This window comes from Lithobates pipiens, unplaced genomic scaffold, assembly GCF_037356315.1.
Source record: "Lithobates pipiens isolate NorthernLeopardFrog02 unplaced genomic scaffold, aLitPip1_a1.2 Scaffold_19, whole genome shotgun sequence".
Taxonomy (NCBI): Eukaryota; Metazoa; Chordata; class Amphibia; order Anura; family Ranidae; genus Lithobates; species Lithobates pipiens.
In genome coordinates, this window is record NW_027507764.1 from 89,628,429 (window position 1) to 89,652,828 (window position 24,400).

The 24,400-nt window shown below is 43.8% G+C and overlaps 1 protein-coding gene and 1 long non-coding RNA gene across 2 annotated transcripts in view; one reads left to right on the forward strand and one right to left on the reverse strand.

Moving 5' to 3' along the window:
* The window catches only part of JCAD (junctional cadherin 5 associated), a 181,542-nt gene that overhangs the window by 132,296 nt on the left and 24,846 nt on the right, over positions 1-24,400 (forward strand). The window lies entirely within an intron of this gene.
* Positions 2,599-4,480, reverse strand: LOC143996160 (uncharacterized). The gene is made up of 2 exons (XR_013277511.1): positions 4,370-4,480; positions 2,599-2,823 (listed from the first exon to the last, which is right to left on the reverse strand). It is a non-coding gene; the product is annotated as an uncharacterized LOC143996160 (long non-coding RNA).

The following is a 24,400-nucleotide window of genomic DNA, read 5'->3' on the forward strand; positions in this document are numbered from 1 at the left end:
TTTGCATGTTTGTTGTAAAAGGGTCCGATCGCGTGTACGGGCCTTTATAATGATGAAATAAAAATTATACATTGACCAATCCTTAAGCTCTCATCCTTTCTCTCTATACAAGTAAAAAAAAAATACCTGACCAAAACTAAAAAAAAAAAGGAAAGAAAATTGAGTTTTGGCTAAAGTTCAGTGTTCAAAGTGTCCATGTATGAAAACTCAGCAACTAAGACTGGTAGAGAGTCTTCTTACAGTCCTTATTATGAGGTAAATGAAGCAGTAAGTCATTTGTTAGCAGTGACAGACAGCTTTGATGCGTATGAGGTCATGTTTCTGGTATACTTAATGTACAGTATAATTGTAACATAAAATCAAGAGAATAGAAGCAGAGCAAGACTTTGCAAATGTTATTTGTACCAGTTGTTGTAGCAGGGTTATCCAAGGTGGAGACGTCTGCCTGAGGCTACATCCGCTTTTCTTTCCTGGATAACATCCAACACACATTTTACAAGGAACATAGGTCCTCATTACTGCAGAAAATCAGCTAGAAATGGTAGAGTATAACTCCTGGTCTGGAGATCTCATGATATAGGCAATAGCACAAAAATGCCGCTGCAGTGCTTTAGCTAGAACTCTGTTTAAAGCTTCGCACCTATGCATTGTGACAAGTGGCAAAGTGCTTGGTTTACAGCGTATAACCCTAATGCATGCCACTTTCTGTGATGGGTTGCGGTGCCATTTTTTTTACCCATTTTGTATACATAGTTCTGTAGGTCCTGGACTGTATTTTGTTCTAGTTCCAAGTGTTTTCTGCCTCTTATAAATTACTTGGTTGCCTTAACACAATGCTTATTAATGCATGAAATACCACATGGTAATGCATGTGCAACAGAATGGCATAGTATAAAAGGGCTCTAAAGTAAACCTGCACTAAGAGCAGGGCTGAGACAAGGGGTGGGCAGGAAGGTCAGTAGCCCAGAGCGCAGTGAAGCAAAGGTACAAAAAATGGATGCAGGGTGGTACACCCATTCTACAGTATGTATTAATAGTGTGGGAGGGGGGGTCGCAATTCTGTATCCTTGCCTTGGGTGCTGGATGACCCTGCCCTGGTACTGGCTGAGAGAACTATGGGGGCTGTCTTTGAACATTTTGGTGACTACCTGTTATTTTTACACACTACCTTTAATGCCTACTAAGTCACTGACCTCAAACAAGTGTGCAGATCAGGGAAATTGGAAAAGTGTCAGAAGTCCTTAATAACATGCTTGTTGCAGGATGATGATTCAAAGTATTAAAACAATAGATTGACAGCCAAGCAACCATCATTTTAAGGAGGAGAACTCAATGTCAGCTTCTGTGTTTCTCTTGAAGTGATGTTAAAGCTTGGGTTTAAAAAACAAACAAACATGTCTTACCTGCTCTGTGTAATGGTTTTGCACAGAGCAGTCTGATCCTCTTCTTTTCAGGTCCTTCTCCGGTGCTTCTGGCTCCTCCCTCTTGAGCAGTGCCCCTAGAGATAGCTGTTTTCCCCTAGAGGCACTGGTGCACGTGCTCGCTCCCGAGCCACTGCTCTATGCATTCATAAGACACATAGAGCTGTGGCTTGCCCCCCCCCCCCCAACTTTCTCCTCATTGGTTTATTGGCTGGGACTAAAATAAAAAGGGAGAATATCTGCGCTAAATCTTAGATGTGTGCATTAAAAAATAAACATAAAAAAAGCAACAAAAAGGTGCAGCATCAAGCAAAACCAGAATATCAAGGTTGTAAAAATGTGTAAAAAGGTGAATAATGCGCAACCCAAAGTTATTAATATAATTGATGAAAAGTATACCAACCATTACATTTTTAGAAGTTAAAAACTAAGGGGGTTATTTACGAAAGGCAAATCCACTTTGCACTGTAAGTGCACTTGGAAGTAAAGTCGCTGTAGATCCAAGGGGGACATGCAAGGAAAATAAAAAAACAGCATTTTAGCTTGCACATGATTGGATAATAAAATCAGCAGAGCTTCCACTCATTTCAGATCTACCCCTCAGATTTATAGAGACCGCACTTCCAAGTGCACTTGCAGTGCAGAGTGGATTTACCTTTTGTAAATAACCCTCTAAATATCATACAGTAAAACTTTTCCTATATTATATAGTCCAAAGATTGCTGTGAAAAAATGTCCAAACCAAAAAAGTGAGTGAATATTTGCCACATACTGCCAAAACAGTGTAGCAATATAACAATATAACTGTGTTTTTTTTAAAACAATTAGTAGCGATATCTGCAAAAAAGAATTCTCATATAATAGTCCACGACATGCTATAAGTGTTATTTTCAAAGAGCTTCATGAAGCATCAGAAAAACGTTTGGAGGAGATGATGTTCTGTTCATCAATATTCAAAAGCAATCAGTGCCACTTACCAGAGCAGGTGGATCTCAGGTTATAGAGATCATATGGGCACACACACAAGGATTGGAATCGTCAGCGGATGAAACAATCAGCAGTGACAGAAAAGCCCCTCCATACTGTTGCGATACTGGTCTCTGCATCCTCCAAAGGAAAAACACTCCAAGGACGGGCATATCATAAGATAGAAGAGAAAGGCTTCATGGGCCAGTACTTATTTTAAAAGTGGTTTATTTCTCAATAGCACTGACATCCAAAACACAAGCGGTGTACAAAGCACTTGAAACATAGCCGCGGCTCAAGACAGCCAGCTGATGCCCGATGTTGTCACGTTCTAAAAGCTCCACCCGACACCTTTCCCTAGGGAGTCCTAGGACAGCCAAGTCACTCATGCACATCGCTGGATTGAGAGGGGGTTCAGGTGAGTATTACCAGGGGGCTGTGGGGGGAGAAGCACACAGAAGGTTTTTTTTTACCTTCATGCATTGTACCAGGAGAAGGGAGTGCACTACCAAGAGCACTTTGAAGATCTTCTTAGCAAAAGGAAATGAAAAGTAATGCATGGCGTACTGTACATACACAGGGGCATACTAGAAAGCCACTACCAACATTTTTTTATGGCTTTTTCACCTTCACACTTTACTACTGCAAAATGCAAAAATCAGTCTACTGAATTCTGTGTATGAAAGTATGAAAAAATGAATATCTGAAAACTGAGTTCATGCATGTTCTGCACAACTATAACAACTTGACATTTTAGTAAAGGTTCTCAATGACATCCAAGCTCATGCTTCTTTTGCAAGGACATCTCAGTTCATTTACTTGAAATTATAGAGGGTGCAACAGGAGGAAGGAGAGCCATTGGAAGAGGAGGAAGCCCTGGGAACTTCTAATGGATTCCTTGGGAAGCATTAGAAATCAGCGTGATGCAATGTCTTTTGACAAATAGGTCAGGGGCGTAACTATAGGGGGTGCAGCAGTTGCGACCGCAACCGGGCCCTGTGATGCAGGGGGCCCATGCAGCCCCCTCTACATATGGCTGCTCTTTAGTTGTGCATTCCCCGCATGACCTGTGTCCTCAGCCGGCTCCTCAGAGTACCCCTCTCCTGCTCCATGCATTGCCACTCAGTCCGATGTCTGTTCTCCCCAGCCAGAGTCCCGCCCACCCCGAGTCCGGCCCACTCTGCACTGCAAACTTTTCCCGGGTAAACAAATTTTAAGCACACAGATGCAGTGCAGCCCTATGAGAGCCGGCTCCCCAGAGGACACTGCAGGCTTGTCTGCCAGCCCCCCCTCCTCCCCGTCATACACAGATGATGAAAGGTCTTTCTGGGAGATATGCTGATCGCCCGTGCAGCACACTGGATGGAGCCCAGGCCAACATGGATGAGTGCATGGCCTACAGCTTGGTCATGGTGAGTGAGAGGACCCCATCCCCCACACACCATTACATACCCCCTCCATCTCCCCCTGGGGACAGGGACCCCTTCTCACGTGGGGACAGGGACCCCCACTTCCCCTGGGGACAGGGACCCCTTCTCACCTGGGGGCAGTAACTTCATCTGCCCTGGAGAAAAGGACCTCATCTCTTCTGGGGACGGGGACCCCATCCTGCCTAGGGACAGTCCCCCAATGGGGCACCTAAAAATAAATAAAAATACTGATACCAGTGGTGGAACTACAGGGCTCACAAAGGTCATACCTGTGACCACGCCCTGGAGTTCCACCACCGGACTCGGAGGGAAGGGCCCTGGCTGGGGTTCAGGGGGGCCCTTCATGGTTTCTTGCATTGGGGCCCTGAAGGTTCTAGTTACGCCACTGAAATAGGTCCAACCAAAACGGACACTTTAGGAGAATCCATCTGGAAAACCCTTGTGTCAGATATCCATTTCTGTCTCCTGTCAAGTCTGTGATGAAGATGTCATAGTCTTGGCACTGAAATCCCAGTATATTCACTAGTAGTGTTATTTTAAAGGGACGCTTACCTTAGAACAAAGAGTTGTAAACCTGCCACAAGACAATTGAAGATCTGGCTTGGAAAGGCTACCAAACATCTTCAAAATGACAGTCTAGTTAACATGACTAACTACAACTAGACCTGGATAAATGAGAACCGTCTACCAGAATAAAGAGCAGGAATGCTCCAGTACGTGCACGCACCTCTCAGTGTTTTCCCCCAAAACAAGCGAGCTCTGATATGCAAGTAATACATTAACCAATGCAGCGCACATTTGCTAAAAGTCAGGTACACTTGTTAGCCACATAGGCATCATTTTTTTTTCAAAAAGGGATATAATGCATTCTATCTTGTCAGTGACCTGAGAAATTGGGCTTGGTGCCCAACTCTAGTTACCCCTCTGTCCCTGCTTGATGAAGCGTTGTCTATTGTGGATTGTCAGAGCCATGAACTCATGCAATCTCAAGTTCACTAGAAGTACATCACATCAGCAGATAAAGCTCCCGGCGTGCTCCTATAACTGTAGCCTATAACGTTCTGCATTTTTTTTTTAAACAAGAGCACTAATATATTTTTGCTACTGCAAAGCAAACATATTTCAACCACATGTTCTTTTGTGTGAAGAGTTTTCCATCTGTTATCCAAGACAGACACGGAAGAACCTGGTTCCTTCTATTGTAGTAAACTGAGATCATCCCCACTGGTATCAGAGTAATCAGTTCCAATGGCGTTACCGTATGGCCAAAACAAAGGTCACTTATTGTACAAAACACTGTTCTGTTAAGCAGATGTACATTGGACAAGCATTATAGTATAACCAAAGGCAGAACATTTTTTTTTTTGGGGGGGGGGGGGTTCAGTATAGAGGGATTAGAACACTTGCTAATTTTTATTGCTGTCTGTGCCCCCTTTGAGGAGATTCACCCTCTCTATTTATCCTGTTTACCGTTTTCACTGAAAGTAAAAGAAAAGCCCACATTTTGGGCTGTCCCCAGAAAAGTAATAGAGGGGAAATCTTTCAATGGTCCAGTAGTTCTGGTGGTCCCCAAGGAATTCCCTTCATTTGTAGGGACTTCCTCTCACTTTCTGTTTGTCTATGGGACAGAAAGTAAAGAGAAGTATCCACAAAGGGACACAGATGGTGAAAAAAAATCTGACGGGGTTTATGACCTTCCCTTGCTCCATCCAAAATTAAAAAAAAAGTTTCTGTACATGGTGATATTATATTGGCAAATTAGACCAAAGGTGCCCACAGATGTGTTATCTGGCTACTACATCTTGCATGGTCTAGCCTTTTTCAACCAGGGCGCTATGGCACTCTGGGGTGCCTTCTGTGTTTTTCATGGGTGCTTTGGCAAAATGCCTAAAGATTGCCTAAAAATTGTCAACAAGCCAGCAGGTGGATCAAGCCTGCCTTTTTTTTGTTACATAAAGCCACCGATTTTTATAGTGCAGCATTACAACCTTGGGCACCATGCAGGACAGCCACCAGATTCCTAACAACCAATGCCCTCTTAGGTTGATAAAGAGGACATTGGGCTCCAAAGGACGTTCTTTTTTGCCCTTCCCATGACATCACTGGGGTTATGTTACCTAAGTTGAGGAGAAAACCAGAGGGAGAAGAGAAACACTGGAATATTAGTCATTACCAGTGTACAAAGGTATGTATATTGCTTTGTAAGTATCACCTCTAGGGATGAGCTCGGTGTTTGACTCGAACGCATGTTCGACTCGAACATCGGCCGTTCATCTGTTTGGCGAATTCAGAACTTTGTGGATCGTTTGCACTAAATTTGTGTGGCACGAATGGCCCATAATGCACTACGCCATCGCAGTGCATTGCTGGCTCATGATTGGCCAAGCATGCACTATGACCCCCACATGCTTGGCCAATCACAGCGCCGGCAGCGAGGAGATGCCTGTGACCAATTATAGCTCAGGGGGTTTAGTACACGTCCCACACTATATAACGCCGCCAGCGCAGTGGCCTTGTGTAGTGTATTCCGGCGTGCAGGGAAAGAACAAGATAGGCAGGGACAGTGTTCTTTTGTCAGGCATCTGCAGGAGTTAAAGTGGGTGTTGTGTGCCTCCAGCACAGTATACACCTGTATCTACCCTTTTTTGCTGGTGTTCTCTAATACAGGCATCTGCAGGAGTTAGTGGGTGTTGTGTGCCTCCAGCGCAGTATACACCTGTATCTACCCTTTTATGCTGGTGTTCTGTAATACAGGCATCTGCAGGAGTTAGTGGGTGTTGTGTGCCTCCAGCACAGCACAGTATACACCTGAATATACCCTTTATTGCTGGTGTTCTCTAATACAGGCATCTGTAAGAGTTAAAGTGGGTGTTGTGTGCCTCCAGCACAGTATACACCTGAAGATACCCCTTATTGCTGGTGTTGTCTGTTGCATATCTTGCATATTAGCCTTTAAATTTAACACTTTTGATTTCGAACGTTCGAGTCCCATAGACTTTAATAAGGTTCTAAAGTTCGTATGATTTTTTTTGGTCCGTTTGAAGGTTCTGATGCGAACCGAACCGGGGGGGTGTTCGGCTCATCCCTAATCACCTCTAATGCTGGTGTCCTACATGTGCTGCATTATGTAAAGCTATAGCTTAGTGTTTTACATTTTAAAGTGATATGCCTTGAGATTGTGCATAATTTTGAAGAGTAGTTTGACTGTAAACATACAAAGGGCAAGAATTTTCCTAATGATGGGACTTTTCAGGCACTTTAATCGCATAGTATGTAGAGAATAAAGTTCATAAAAACAGATGTTATTGATACATCACGTAGATAAAAGACACAGGAAAATAGTATGTACATGGTATGAACAGCTATTGATATACCAACTATGAGAGATAACGATTATACAGCATGGCTTCCTCTACCAACGCGTTTCAGAGAATATACATCTCCTTCATCAGGGTTTGAGAAATATCACTTATAATCAATCAAATGGTGTTGTCGATAGATATTCCGTGTTTCAATTAAAAACAAAGTCTGAAAATTCTGCTCCTCTCCAACCTTCAGAGTAATGTGTATCGCTATACTTCAGAAGCAAATAATGGGGGGGGGGCTCAACCCACAGGAGAGAAACGGATAACACTGAGGCCTTGGAGACTCAATCCTACTCCTAGAAGTCAGTCCTGGGCATAAAAGCCAAAGTGTAAGAGTAAAATAGAGCCTCAATTGTATGGTAACAGTTGTAGTCAGGCTTAAACGGTAGGAGAGGAGTGTTGTGTCTTCCAATGAGGATGCACGGCAGAATTAGACTGTAAAAAGGTTGGTAAACACTGGCCTAGCTATTGAATTGTTAATGTTCCAGCTATCTCTGTACAAACATGTACTGTATGCTTGTTTGTAGCAGACTAGATTTATTGTCTTTATTTATTGGCGCCTCTGTTTTGGGAGAGAACAAAAGTGATTGGCCAGGAGAAATCCTTCCATGAAAATGGATCCCCCACCCAAGATGACTTGGCTAGGGGGTCAGCAAAGGCTTGCAGACATGAACAGTTGCAGTGAACACATTTTTTTCCAATGTCTGTAGGCATATCTGATCTCCCAGTAATCTCTTGAATAATCCCAATGTGTCTGTTACATATTCAGCAGAGAATGTGTAGGCCCCCTTTTTTCTCTCAAGTGGTCACACAGATCAACAAAATATATCAACAGCTTTATTGTGTCAGGACATAAACAATCAATTTAAAGTCGTTCTAAAGGCTCAAAGTTTTTTTTACCTTTGTGCATTGTATACATGAAGGTAAAAAAACCTTCTGTTTGCAGCAGCCCCCCTAATACTTACCTGAGCCGCATCACAATCCAGCGATGTGCGTGAGAGCTTCAGCTCTCCAGGGACTCTCCTTCTTTATTGACTGAGACCGCAGTGGGAACCACTGGCTCCAACTGCTGTCAATCACAGCCAGTGATTCAATGAGAAGGGTGAGGTGGCGGGTGTGTTTGAATGGACACACAGAGCAGTGGATCAGGAGCGAGTCTGCTTGGATGCCCCCAATGCAAGCTGCTTGCTCTGGGGACACTTGGCAGGAGAGAGGGGCAAGGAGCACCAGAAAACAAGGATAATAACTTGTCCCAGAACACGTGACCACCCAAACACTTAACCAAAGCCCTCAAACTCAATCTAAATTTTCCTTAATATTCACCTTGTCCTGCCTCGGAAACCTTAAAATGAAAGGCAAGTTTTTTTTTAATAACAAACTTCTTACTTACCTGCTCTGCGCAGTGGTTTTGCACAGAGCAGGTAAGTAAGAAGTTTGTTATTAAAAAAAAACTTGCCTTTCATTTTAAGGTTTCCGAGGCAGGACAAGGTGAATATTAAGGAAAATTTAGATTGAGTTTGAGGGCTTTGGTTAAGTGTTTGGGTGGTCACGTGTTCTGGGACAAGTTATTGATTGAGCGGTGGTCTTAAATGAAAGACCACCTTGTGACGAACGCTGGTGTCAGATCCCTGCCCTCCTCGCTAACTGGCGACAAAGGACCGGCCAACCTAACACCACGCTGTCACTTACGTAACAATGCCACACTCAGCTGCACCCAGCACAAAGATTTTCCAGCTTGCGGGACCACAATCTAGGTGCAGGCAGCCTGAGAGCGATTGTCACTGGGCTAATTACACAATTAACCCTTTAACTGCCACCACCCCCGTTTAAAAGACAGAGCTGGGGGGACTCGTAATTTAAGCAATACCAATTATAAGTTTAGAATAAGCGCCTGCAACACACACTGCCACCACAGACAGGTCTGCTCAGTGCCTTACTCTACCACAGTAGCGCCCTTTTAAGAGACAGGTTCGTTTATAGTTTGCATCAAGAGCTTTAAAGACAAGGTTAACACTTTTCAACATAAGGATTTATTATGAAAAGGTCAAGGTTGGTGCGAATAAAACATTTACAGAAAAAGGATGTTTCAAAAAATAAAGACAATATACAGCCACAAAGAAATAAGGTAGAATTGGGAAGGAAAAATACTTGCAGTTAATGTCCAAGGGTTGATCAGAGTTCAATCGATAAGCAAAGGTAATTGGTTCTCAAACTTGGCAGATGTTCCTGCTTGGATGGTAAAAGGAGAACTGACTATTGCCTTGGCCTCTCCTCTTTTCTGTCAAATCAAAGGGGGTGTTGACAGCGACCAGTGACCAATCGTCTGGTCATCTTGTTTAGGGGTTGGTTGCTGGGAGGTGTCTACACTCATGACCCTGTCCCAGGTACACTTATGATACATATTCATCTCTCTGCCTCTCTATTGTTTATAGACTGCAGATATCCATTTTAGTGATCAGCATGATATTTGCTTCAAAACGAGTCCACACATGACAGGTTTCCCATTTCAGGGTTACCTAGGAGCAGTAAGGGGTCCCAGTGGCTTCCCATATGACCTGACATAGGGGTGTTTGGACTTGAAATGTTAGAAATTATCCGAGGAAACCAAATATATCCATATTATGGCTGTGCTATGATGGCTTTGAAAGTTATAAAAATGTTAAAGTTTCAACACGTTACTAATCTGTTTGCACGCTATCTTGTTGGAAGTATTTACGACAGGGATCTGTTGTTTCTCTGCCTGGAGAAAGTGACAGTTTTACGACAGGCCGGAATATCTTGCCAGGCAACTTGAGCTTTGTGTATTGACCTAGCCTGGTCAGCTTTCTCTAAGATAACCTTTCTTCCCTTTGAAGATTTTAAGAGCTTTTGGAATTCCTAAGACAAGGGAGGGGGGAGTTTAGATGTAAGTAAGTTTACAAGGTAGCCAAACTGTCATGGCTGCTTTCCACACAAAATGGCAACTAGTTATAATATATCCTGGCTCAGACGTGATATCGTTACACCTCCCTCCTTAGGTGGTTGCATGGGAGGGAACTACAATTTCCCTCCTGACGCAACCGACTCTTGCAGGCTCAGCTTGTCGTGACAGCCCATCAGCATTGCCATGGGTGCTGCCTTTCTTATGCTGGATGGTGAAATCGTATTGCTGAAGAATTAAGCTCCACCGAAGTAGTTTGCCATTCTCCCCAGCCACACGATTTAGCCAGCTCAAGGGATTGTGATCTGTGATCACAGTGAAGTGCCGTCCATAAAGGTACGTTTGTAACTTCTGGAGAGCCCACACGATCGCAAGACACTCCTTTTCAATCGTGGCGTATGCTACTTCCCTGGGAAGCAGCTTTCGGCTCAGGTAGAGGATGGGATGCTCCTCTCCGGCATCATCCACCTGGCTCAGGACTGCACCCAATCCATAGGCAGAGGCATCAGTCTGCACTAGGAAACGGCGGGTGAAGTCTGGAGCCTGTAGCACAGGAGCGCGGGCCAGCGCCTCCTTCAAGGCCTGAAATGCCTGCTCACATTCTGGTGTCCAAGACACCACCTTGGGCAGTTTCTTTTTGGTTAGGTCAGTCAGAGGTTTAGCCAGGCTACTATAGTTACATACAAACTTCCTATAATAGCCAGCGGTCCCCAAGAAAGACATAACCTGCTTTTTGGTTTGGGGGGTAGGCCATGCCCGGATGGCATCAACCTTCCCTGTCTCCGGGTTCAGGGTGCCCCCTCCTACCCGGTGTCCCAAGTACTGCACATCAGTTATGGCAATCTGACACTTACTGGGTTTGACGGTCAGATTGGCAGCTGTCAGTTGGTCCAGGACCTGTGACAGGTGCACCAGGTGTTCTTCCCGCACAATTTCCAGCAGCGTCTCCATTTTATCCCTGAACTTTAGGACGTAATCTACAACAGAGACCTCTGGGTCGGCAATCTTGCCCTCCCAGGTCTCACAGATTAGATTCAGGGGCTCTCTTACCCTCCGTCCGCACAGAAGTTCAAATGGCGAAAAGCCTGTGGACTCCGGAGGCACCTCTCTGTAAGCAAACAGCAGACGAGGCGGATATCGTTTCCAGTCCTTGCCCTGAGAGTGCACAAAGGTGCGCAACATTTGTTTTAACGGGCCATTGAAGCGCTTGCACAAGCCGTTTGTTTGTGGGTGATAAGGACTGGCCATGATATGCGTCATCTGTATTCTCTGACAGAGAGCTTGCATCAAGTCAGACACAAACTGAGGGCCTTGATTGCTAATGAGCTCGGCTGGGAATTCCACTCTTGTGAAGATTCCCAGCATAGCATCAGCGACCTTGTCTGTCCGGAGGCAGGAGAGAACCACCGCCTCTGGATAACGCGTGGCATAGTTGACAACTGTAAGGATATAACGTTTGCCTGAACTGCTAGGGATGGCCAAAGGCCCAACGATATCCACTGCCACCCTCTTAAAAGGTTCGTCAATCACAGGCAAAGGTTTTAGTGGAGCCCTGTGGACATCCCCTACCTTGCCAACTCGCTGGCAGGTAACACAGGACCGACAGTAGTCAGCTATGTCAGCAAGCATCCTGGGCCAATAAAAGTTATGTACCAACCGCCCTCGGGTCTTAGTGATCCCCAAGTGCCCTGCAAGAGGAATCTCATGGGCCACTTTTAGCAGCGGTCCCCTAAATTGACTGGGTACCACTAGCTGTCTGTCACCTATGTCAGCCTCATTCCCCTCTGCAAGCAAACTTTCTCTATACAGTTTCCCTTTGTCCCAGTAGACCTTTTGTTTGTCATTCTCTGCAGGGGGGCGATCAGCTAAACTTCTGAGCTGTGCTAGTGTTTGGTCTGTCTGCAGTGCTGTTTCAAAGGCGGGACCACAACTCTCAGCCAGCAGTCCTGTGGCAAACGAGGACGGCTGCTGAGGCTCAACAGAGGTGGAGTCCACTGGGTCAGAACAGGGAGAGGGCCCCGAGACCTCCTCCTGCTGTTCTGCGATCAGTGCCTGCACCTCGGCTGCCTTTGCAGCACTGCGAGTGACCACCAAGACTGGCAATACATCATCATCATCATCATCATCATCATCATCATTATCGTCATCATTGTCATCATTGTCATCATCATCACATTTAACCTTTATCAGTTCAACAACATTGGAACATACATCAGGTACCTTCACTTGCAAGGGGGTCTCCTCTCCTGACTCTGAAGGAGGACCTTGCACTTCAACTCCACCCTCCCCCTCCCTCTGTCCATCCACAGGTTGCCCAGATATTACCCCAACATCTGTAAACAGTACCTTGGTAGGTCCAGAAGGTTCCGTGGGAGCATCCAGGGTGCTCTTAGCAGGGGCATAGTAAGAAACAAGGGTACCTAAATCAGAACCCAACAACACAGCAGTGGGGATCTCCTCAGAGACACCCACCTCTCTCATCCCACTTCCGGCACCCCAATCCAGGAAAACATAGGCACGAGGTACATGGGAACAGGTTCCCCCAACTCCAGTCAGGGTAAGGTACTTCTCTGGGATGATGTCGGTTTCTTCTATCACCTCTGGTCTGACCAAAGTGACTTCGGCTCCAGTGTCACGAAAGCCTGTTACAGTTCGTTGGCCTACGATGACTGGCTGCAAGTTGGCATTGGTTCCTGGAGGTTTTCCACCGACGAGCAGCACAGCAGAAGGGTTGCTGGCCGGATGGCCAGGGGTTGTCGTCTTCTTCTGCTCAGGGCACTGTGTCCGGAGATGTCCGCCTTTCCCACAGTTATAGCATTTGCGGTTGTCAGTCACAAAGGCTTTGGCTCCAGGAGCTGCAGGTTCCGGCCGCTGAGGAACTTGGTTGGTAGGTAGAGGAGGGGTTGCCATGTGTGATTTCCCTCCTTTCCAGCCATTTGGAGGAGCCTTGCGATGGTCAGATACCCGAGAGTGGATATAGGTATCTGCCAGTTCTGCTGCTGCTTTGGCAGAGGTTGGCTTTCGCTCCAGCACAAACTGTCTGACGTCTGTAGGACAGATATGCAAAAGTTGATCTTCAATCATAAGATCTTCCAAGGACTCAAAAGAATCGGCTTTCAAGCCTTTAGTCCACTGCCGGAATGTGGTGCGTAAGCGACTTACCACATCCAGGTATGAGTCCCCAGGCCCCTTTTGCAAGGACCTAAAACGCTTCCGGTACACTTCCGGGGTTAGCTGAAACTTTTGGATGATTGCAGCCTTTAGGGCCTCATAATCACCTCCTTGCTCTTCTGACAGTTCTACATAAGCATCCAGGGCCTTGCCTCGTAGCCCTGGCGTCAGGTACCGGGCCCATTGTGCTGGGAGCAGATGGTACTGACGGCAAGTTTTTTCAAACGACAGTAGATACACGTCAATGTCACTGTCCTTTTCCATAACTGGAAATTTGGCTGCCGGGGTCACTGGCAGAGAGTCATCCCTGTGCTCTAGGGATCCGAGGTTCTGAGTCTGTCGCTGCTGCTGGAGCCTAGCCATCTCCAGTTCGTGCCGACGATCAGCCTCCCTCTCAGTCTGGCGTTCTTCTCGCTCAGCCCTGCGTTCCGCAGCCTCTCTCTCAGCCGCAGCTTGGCGCTCGAGAAACTGCAGGTACACCACAGGATCCATCTCCCTGAGGTGTTGTAGCGTTTCCTGCATTTGAGGACAGTCTATTCTGGTTCCAGGCAATCTGATGCTGGCCTGCTCCGGCGATGGCTTGGAGGTAACAATCCGTGGTAGTCCAGTGTCAGTCTCTGCATGCCCATCTGGTGAGGCCGCCTCTGAACCACTGGGCTCTGGAGTAGCAGAAACCCTTTCTGGTCCAGTTTCCCCCAGGTTCTGGTCTGCACGGATATCAAACTCATGTAGGGCATGTATCAAGCCATCACGGTTTTTGCCACCGACATCAATTCCTCTTTCTGTGCACTCAGCAGTCAGATCATTTTTGCTCATCTTTTTATATGCTGATACCCCAGACATGTTGCAAGCAGAAAAGATAGAACAGAAAGCAGAGATAGGAAGAAGGTGTAGAAAGGAGCTGTTGCTGTATATCTCTTTTTAAAAAAAGTAACAAAAAAAAATAATGTGCACCAGCTTGTCTCTAAGGACTGTTTCCACAAAGGTTACACTCCTTCAGTGCAGAGCTAATTCCTAACAATGCACTGAATGCTCTTAATGCAAAACTATCCCGCTACGCTGCCAGCCAATATGTGACGAACGCTGGTGTCAGATCCCTGCCCTCCTCGCTAACTGGCGACAAAGGACCGGCCAACCTAACACCACGCTGTCACTTACGTAACAATGCCACACTCAGCTGCACCCAGCACAAAGATTTTCCAGCTTGCGGGACCACAATCTAGGTGCAGGCAGCCTGAGAGCGATTGTCACTGGGCTAATTACACAATTAACCCTTTAACTGCCACCACCCCCGTTTAAAAGACAGAGCTGGGGGGACTCGTAATTTAAGCAATACCAATTATAAGTTTAGAATAAGCGCCTGCAACACACACTGCCACCACAGACAGGTCTGCTCAGTGCCTTACTCTACCACAGTAGCGCCCTTTTAAGAGACAGGTTCGTTTATAGTTTGCATCAAGAGCTTTAAAGACAAGGTTAACACTTTTCAACATAAGGATTTATTATGAAAAGGTCAAGGTTGGTGCGAATAAAACATTTACAGAAAAAGGATGTTTCAAAAAATAAAGACAATATACAGCCACAAAGAAATAAGGTAGAATTGGGAAGGAAAAATACTTGCAGTTAATGTCCAAGGGTTGATCAGAGTTCAATCGATAAGCAAAGGTAATTGGTTCTCAAACTTGGCAGATGTTCCTGCTTGGATGGTAAAAGGAGAACTGACTATTGCCTTGGCCTCTCCTCTTTTCTGTCAAATCAAAGGGGGTGTTGACAGCGACCAGTGACCAATCGTCTGGTCATCTTGTTTAGGGGTTGGTTGCTGGGAGGTGTCTACACTCATGACCCTGTCCCAGGTACACTTATGATACATATTCATCTCTCTGCCTCTCTATTGTTTATAGACTGCAGATATCCATTTTAGTGATCAGCATGATATTTGCTTCAAAACGAGTCCACACATGACAGGTTTCCCATTTCAGGGTTACCTAGGAGCAGTAAGGGGTCCCAGTGGCTTCCCATATGACCTGACATAGGGGTGTTTGGACTTGAAATGTTAGAAATTATCCGAGGAAACCAAATATATCCATATTATGGCTGTGCTATGATGGCTTTGAAAGTTATAAAAATGTTAAAGTTTCAACACGTTACTAATCTGTTTGCACGCTATCTTGTTGGAAGTATTTACGACAGGGATCTGTTGTTTCTCTGCCTGGAGAAAGTGACAGTTTTACGACAGGCCGGAATATCTTGCCAGGCAACTTGAGCTTTGTGTATTGACCTAGCCTGGTCAGCTTTCTCTAAGATAACCTTTCTTCCCTTTGAAGATTTTAAGAGCTTTTGGAATTCCTAAGACAAGGGAGGGGGGAGTTTAGATGTAAGTAAGTTTACAAGGTAGCCAAACTGTCATGGCTGCTTTCCACACAAAATGGCAACTAGTTATAATATATCCTGGCTCAGACGTGATATCGTTACACACCTCTCCACCGCTTGCTTTTGGTTAGTTAAAAAATACATTTTTTCTTCTAACTTTTTTTATGAAGTATAGCCTTTCCGATCCATCTGGGGCACGGGACGTCATATCCTCTTCTTCAGCGAGCCCCCCCCCCCCCCCCCCGTTGTCTTCTGGGACATACACATGACAACCGGCCATTCACAAAGCGCCGCGCAACTCGCGCATACGCAGTAGGAAATGTGCAGTGAAGCCGCAAGGCTCCACTGCCTGTTTCCCTTAATTAGAATGGCGGTGCTGCACCCAATCCGATGGACGGATCAGCCTCGGGGGGGGGGGCGACATCGTGGGATCCCTGGACAGGTAAGTGTCCTTATTAAAAGTCAGCAGCTACAGTGTTTGTAGCTGCTGACTTTAAAAAAAAAATGTGCGTGGAACACCCCTTTAATTATCTAGAAAAAAATCATATAGACTTTAATATGTTCATATAATTTCAAAAGTTTGATAAACTGCAACTTTCATTAAAAAATGACCCGGTGATCCTGTCAAAAGTACCGGCCTGTCTCCCAAATGAGGCATTGCATTATGAACCTGTCAGATGGGCTTCTGGTTGAGAATACATGTGGCCATGACACACAGGCATAGTCCAGCAGTGTCAGTATCAGGAAGCTGATCCAGGGCAAATGAAGTGCACCTGACAGTGAAGCAAGTGCGTATAGCTGGGTTGCGCTGGTGATGTCCATGTGCTAAGCCTGGCCATACAATTTTCTTTTACAATTTTCCTTTAGATTTACCAAAACCATATAATATGATGTGACCTAAACACTTTCAATTTGTATGCAATCAGGCAGGCCCTGGCACTACAAGGTACATCTAAAAGAAGTCGAACACGAAAATTGTATAATGTTTTAATAATATTAGTTTTTATAATGTTATAATTGTATTAAGCCCCAAACACACTATTCGATTTTCTGCAGATTTTTGTCTTCAGATTTACCAAAAGCATATAATATGAGGTCAAACCTTAACCGCTTGCTGACCAGCTCCTGTACTTTTACGTCAGCAGAATGGCATGGCCATGCACATGCGCCTGACGCGAGCTCCGTGACCGTGCCCGCGGATACCCGCGATCATGTCACGGAGCTGAAGAATGGGGAGATGCAAATACAGTGACAGAACACTGATCATCTGCTCCTTGTCATCCGGAACAGCGATCAGTGTTGTGTGACTGCTAGCCCATCCTCAGACAGTTAGAATCACTCCCCAGGACACACTTAACCCCTCCCCCGCCCCCTAGTGGTTAACCCCTTCACTGCCAGTGACATTTTTACAGTAATCAATGCAATTTTATAGCATTGATCGCTGTATTAATATCAGTGGTCCCAAAAATGTGTCAAAATTGTCCGATGTGTCCGCCATAATGTCGCGGTCACGATAAAAATCACTGATCGCTGCCATTACTAGGGAAAAAAAATCGTTAATAAAAATGCCATAAAACGATCCCCTATTTTGTAGACGCTATAACTTTTGCGCAAACCAATCAATAAACGCTTATTGCGATTTTTATTCTCATGTAGAAGAATATGTATCGGCCTAAACTGAGGGAAAAAAAATAAATTTTTAATATATTTTTTGGGGACATTTATTATAGCAAAAAGTAAAAAATAATGAATTTTATTCAAAATTGACGCTATTTTTTTGTTTATAGCGCAAAAAATAAACACCGCCGAGGTGATCAAATACCACCAAAAGAAAGCTCTATTTGTGGAAAAAAAGGACGTCAATTTTGTTTGCGAGCCACGTCACATGACTGCGCATTTGTCAGTTAAAGCAACGCAGTGCTAAATAACAAAAAGTGCTCTGGTCTTTGGCCAGCAAAATGGTCTGGGGCTTAAGTGGTTAAGAGTTTCAATTTGTATGTAATCAGGCAGGCCCTTGCACTACATGGTTTTGGTAAATCTGAAGACAAAAATCTGCAAAAAATCTAATAGTGTGTATGGGGCTTAAAGTGGTTGTAAACCCTAATGCCGCGTACAAACGACCGGACTTAGGTCCGACAGACTTTCGACGGAGTTCTGACAGAGTTCTGATGGACTTTCCGAATGAACGGACTTGGCCACACACAATCACACCAAAGTCCGACGGATTTGAATGTGATGACGTATGACTGGACTAGAATAAAGAAGTTCATAGCCAGTAGCCAATAGCTGCCCTCGCGTCGGTTTTTGACCGTCGGACTAGCACACACACGAGCGGATTTCTCGGTAGGAACTGGGTCCAGCGGAGTTCTGGCGGAAAAATTTGAAACATGTTCCATTTCTAAAGTCTGTCAGACTTTTGCAAATCAAAAGTCCGCTGCAGCCCACACATGATCGAATAGTCTGCCGGAATTGTTCCGTCTGACTTTTGATGTTGAAAAGTCTGGTCGTGTGTACGCGGCATTACAGACCACTTTGACCTACCGGTAAGCCTAGATTAAGGCTTACCTGTAGGTCCAAGAAATATCTCCTAAACCTACATGGTTTAGGAGATATTTACAAAAAGACAAGCATGCGCCGTAGACAGCGGGGGCGCAGGCGCACTGAGCATGCCGCTGCTAACAGCAATATGCCGTTAGTGGCGGCTCCCGTGAACATACGCGAGAGTGACCTCATCGCTGCTCTGTGCGGGAGTGACGTCATCGCTCCATCAGGGTTTACTTCCTCTTCAAGTGGTCTGTATGGGAGTGGTTTTATAATTATCAATCAGATGCTGCACCTGCAGGGCTTTAATCAGGAAATTGGCATTGTCTGCATCCCTTTCAACGTGATTTCCCTTTGGGAGTATGTCATTCAAAATGCAATTTTTGTTGCAGGGGATGCTCAAAATTGAATTAGCATCTTAGTGTAGACTTCTGGGAAAATCAATAAGCCAATCACACAATCAGGAAATTACATTTCCGGGGGTGGTTCTGTACAGAACGCCTCCGGGTAGGCATATTGCATTGCATTTTACAGAAAACTACAGAACCTGAAAAGGAAAGGTAATTTTTAATAACATTTAATTACAATATGACTTGTGTTGCAATTGTATATGCTATGTTAATTTTTTTTATTTGCAAATTTTTTTATCTTTTAACTTTTACATTCATTTTAGGCCCCATATTCCTATAAGATGCCAAGTAGAGAATTTCAGCACCTTCTGGTCAGGGTCCTGTTTGGTCCAAAATAGGCCTAGTCTATAGATTTACATGGAATGTTAATTTAAAAATGTTTACTTTAGGATTACCTTGGCAGCTGCAGTATAGATCATGTTCATGTTGACTACACCTCTATGGCTTCATGTACAAGCCGCGTTTAGCTGCGTTTGCGTTTAGAAGCGTTTAAAGATAACCTCCGGAAACCGTCCCACATGATTAGAAAGCACTAAAAACAAGTATTTATTAACTTAATAACTTATGTAACTTAATTTATTTCAGCCAACAGTGTAAGTAGCAGCTGAGAAAGCAGTGTGCTTGTATCTAGCTGTTATTTTATGGTGGGTTTGTTAATATGGATCCCATGATGAGCATGTGTGAGGAAATGCTCCTGATGTTGCTTTTGCTGAAGCTCCAAAGATTTAGAAAGTTTTGTGAGAGGAACAGAGTTCGTTACTACTGGACACATCCATTGATGGCTCAACGCATATCCACAGGATACTTTTCTAATATGTATGTTCAGCTGCCCAATTACCCAGAGAATTTTTTTTTAAATTTTACACGCATGTCAATTGCCACCTTTGACGTTCTCTTGGAAAAGTTTGCATGGACACCAACATGAGGAAAAGCATGCCACCAGAGGAAAGTCTGCTGGAGACACTCAACTTCAGCGTCAAGTAATGCAAGTTGTGTATTTGTACAGCGCAATTGGCTGATGAGGGGAATATCACATGGTATATCAAGCTTGCAGGCAGTGATAATTGGGTTTTTGGTGTGTTTTTAGCATTTTCCAGGCTCAAAAGTAATAAATAAAATGTTTCCCTTTAAAAACGCTTCTAGAGAAAAACGCAAACACGGGTAGCCGCGTTTAGCCGCGTTTGGTGCTTGAAACGCCTCAACACAGCTTCTGATGAACTTTTTTGGGTTCCAAAAAAAGCCTCTAAACACAACTGCCTAGAAAGGACTATAAACTAACCTGTGTCCATTTAGCAGCAGCAGTGTACATTAGAGGTCGACCGATATGGGTTTTTCTCTGGCCGATGCCGATATTTAGAAATCATGGCGGGCGTTGGCTGATATATGATGCCGATTTTTTTGGGCCAACCTGTTAGGCCGATTTTGAATTTTTTTTTCCCCTTCATCTCATAAAATCTAAGTTAGACATCTTTCACACTGGGACGTTTTTCAGGCGCTTTTGGTCTAAAAATAGTTCCTGTAAATTGCCTTCAAAACGGCTCCCCTTTAGTCTGTGTGGAAGCCCGAGTGCTTTCACAATGAGGAGATGCGCTGGCAGGACGTTAAAAAAAAATCCTGCAAGCAGCATCTTTGGAGCGGTGTAAACCGCTCCAAAAATCCTGCAAGCAGCATCTTTGAAGCGGTGTAAACCGCTCCTCCACCACTCCTGCCCATTGAAATGAATGGGGCACCGCTGCCGAAGTGCATGCAATGTGATTTGGCAGCAGTGCTTCACAAGCGCATTTAACCCCTTCCTCGGTCACTAGCTAGGTTATAAGTGCCCCGCTAGCAGCCGAATAGCGCCGCTAAAATGACGGTAAAGCTCGGCTAAAACTAGCAGCGTTTTACCGTCAACGCCTGCCCGCTCCAGTGTGAAAGCAGCCTTCAGTAATAAGTGATACAGAAAATTTCTTACATTTAAACATTTATTAAACAAAACAAACTTTCAATCAATCAGTTCACTTGTATGTATAATTTAGATTAAAAAAAGAAACCTATATATTAAATACACAAAAACAGGTACTAACTTTATTGTTTTAGTTTTTGTTTGTTTTTTTAAATCGGTGTATTTTTTCCCAAAAAATTGCATTTGAAAGACCTCTGCGCAAATACTGCGTCACATAAAATATTGCAACAACCGATATTTTATTCCCTAGGGTCTTTGCTAAAAAAAATATATAATTTTTGGGGGTTCTAAGTGATTTTCTAGCAGAAAATACTGGATTTTTACTTGTAAGCAACAGGTGTCAGAAAAGATTTAGTCTTTAAATGGTTATACTGAGAACTTCTACACAGGGAGTTCAGTCCATTGAAGAAGAAACATTGTATCTCTTTGATCTTTTCTTGGCAGACTGCCCAGAGAGGAGGAAAGTCGCTTCACATCTTTTGTAAGTCGCGCTGAACATATAATCGGCCTTTTTATCAGCACAATCGGCCCATGCCGATTAATTCAAAAATGCCAAATATCGGCCGATATATCGGTCGACCTCTAGTGTACATGAGGCCTTAGACCTCTTTTGTGTATATCCGTTTTCATATGCAGACGTGGGTCGTTTCCATATCTCAACCCCAAATGTGTATATAGTTAGATGTCTTCACTTTCTGTGTGTCTGCCGGGAAATGGTGAAAGTCTAAAATGGCTATGGGTCAGTGCAACATGAACTGCGTTCATCCATATAATTGACTAAGTGATCCTGTCTGATTTAGGACCATGACGATGGATGATCTAGCTAAACACAGTGTTTTCTCACCCAAAGGAATGCAACACAAAACAGGTCAAACACAGCCTGTGAGCTGCCATATGTACTGCTCAATTAAAGTAAATAGAATTTTGCTGATTGCATTTTCAGTGCGTTCCAAACAGACGTCATATGCACAAAAACAATGCCTGATGACATGAGCCCTAACTCCCTGTCTATCTTTTAAAGCTCTGCAATAGTTATTAACCACTTCACCTATTTTTTTGCGATAGGGCACTGCGTTATTTTAACTGAAAATTGCACAGTCGTGCAACAATGTACTCAAATAAAATGTATGTCCTTTCTTTTCCTACAAATAGAGCTTTCTTTTGGTGGTATTTGATAACCTCTGTGGTTTTTATTTTTTGTACTATAAACAAAAAAAGTAGTAAGAAGTGTCGGCAACACTGTAATCCTTGAAGTGTCGTTTATTGGTACATCAGAGTGACAGTAAAACAATATAGCTGACGCGTTTCGGCAAAAGCTGCCATATATACAATAAAAAAAAAGAAAAAAATCTAATTTCTTCATCAATTTAGGCCAATATGTATTCTGCGGCATATTTTTGGTTAACCTTCCTGGCGGTATGATTATGTCTGATTTTTGAAGCTCAAAGCAGTACATTGTTTTGCATGGAAATTTGGCGTTTTATATTGTAGGCCTGTAATTCTTAGGAATAACTCACTTAAATCTGTCCAAACCAGAGTCTAATAGACATCCCGGGTATGATAAAGTTTGAAACACAAAATCATAAATTATAATATAATAACTATAAATAATAACAAATAATAATAATACGTTTTATGCAATACATTTTATTCAATAATGTAATCAAATCAAAAACACTGAAATTTGACCAAACAAGGGTGCAATATTACTAGTCACTGCATATTGGTTTAGTAAACATCCCGGGTATGAAAAATTTTGAAACATGGGACTGCACAAAGTCCAACATCACAATCAGAAAAATGGAACCTGGTTTCCTTTCGGATTTTCTTTCCACTGTCATCTCGCTTCAAGCAACAAACCACACACATCCTTGTAGGTGCTGACTTTTTCTCAGTTGGTGGGACATAGTCCATAAAGTGACAACCAGTCAGGCGTTCCAGGTTGACAACGCCAGCAGAATGACGTCCAGCTCTATTCACCACCATTGGTGTTTGGTGGTTTACAAAGATCAGTTCAGCAACTTTCCAAATAAAGTCAGAATGAAGCACAGGCTTGTCACTCTTTTTCCACAAGCATTGCTCAAGAGACCATTTGGAGTCCTTTTTTTTGCTGTTTCCTCATTGCTGGATAGAATGTCATTGCTTGGTCGGCTATGTCAACACCTCCCATGGTGTTATTGTAATCTATCACTATTTCATGATTTCATTCCCACCTTTTGTGCGTACCGTAACATTGGAGGTATTATGGACTGTACTCAGTAGGCACACATCTTTTTTGTCATGCCATCACAGTGCCATCATTTTGCCTTTCTACCAGGTAACCATATCTCCAGTCTTCAGCTTCTTATTGCCAAACATTGGCGACATGTCACACCGGCGAGCCCTAATGGTTCCATAGGCATCCATTTTGTTCTGCAGAAGAAACTCGTAAAGTTCAGGAGATGTCTAAAAGTTGTCGGTAGTTACCCAATAGCCCTGATTTAGCAATGGCTCAATCAGTGAAGGAACAGAAGACGTTGCCATTCCATAGTTGCTGTATTTTGGGTTGAATTTTGTTCCTTTCCCAGTGTATAGGACTGAATTCCAAATGTAGCCAGTTGACGATTCGCATAGCATGAAGGATTTTATGTCAAATCGTCTCTCCTTGATGCCATGTATTGTATCCAGCTGAGCCTTCCCTTGTAGGCCATTCGATTTTCATCTATGCTAATGTCTCTTTCTGGCACATAGCTCCGTTGGATTTTTTTTTATCATTTTAACTACTTCCTAAATTTTCTTGAGTTTTGGTGCAGGATTAGTAGTTTAATCAAATTCTTCATTGTTTTCGAAGTGTAAGTATTTCATTTACAGGGAAAATCTGCCATGACTGTGGCAAAAAATGGAGTGGCAAGTAATTTGTTAGTTATCCAATACCACTTCTACAGGGGTTTCCCCACCACTTCCTGAAGTATTATTAACTGTGCCAAAAATGTGTTTTCTAACTGCGGGTGACGTACTTTTACTAGTAGAAGGCATGGATCAGTGTTCCTGCTTCACAGGGACACAGGATCCATGTCTCCTGTACTGACAGAATAGCAATCTTCCTTGTTTACATACAGAGCCTTGAAAAAGTATTCATACCTCCTTTTGCACATTTTTTCATGTCACATAATTGTGAAGTGGAAAGAAAATGATAAATGATTTCCAATTTTTTTTTACAAATATGTGAAAAGTGTGGCGTGCATTTGTATTCAGCCCCCCTGAGTCAATACTTTGTAGATCCACCATTCACTGCAATTACAGCTGCAAGTCTTTTTGGGGATGTCTCTACCAGCTTTGCACATCTAGAAAGTGAACTTTTTGCCCATTCTTCTTTGCAAAATAACTCAATCTCTGCCAGATTGGATGGAGAGCATCAATTTTCAAGTCTTGCCACAGATTCTCAATTGGATTTAGGTCTGAACTTTGGGCCATTGTAACACATGAATATGATTTGATCTAAACCATTCCATTGTAGCTCTGGCTGTATGTTTAAGGTCGTTGTCCTGCTGGAAGGTGAACCTCTTCCCCAGTCTCAAGTCTTTTGCAAACTCTAACAGATTTTCTTCTTAGATTGCCCTGCATTTGGCTCCATCCATCTTCCCATCAACTCTGACCATATTCTCTGTCACCGCTGAAGAAAATCATCCCCACAACATGATGCTGCCACCACCATATTTCACGGTGGGGATGGTGTGTTCAGGGTGATGTGCAGTGTTAGTTTTCCCGCCACACATAGCGTTTTTTTTTTAGGCTGAAACATTCAATTTTGCTCTCATCTGACCAGAGCACCTTCTTCCACATGTTTGCTGTCTCCCCCACATGGCTTCTCGCAAACTGCAA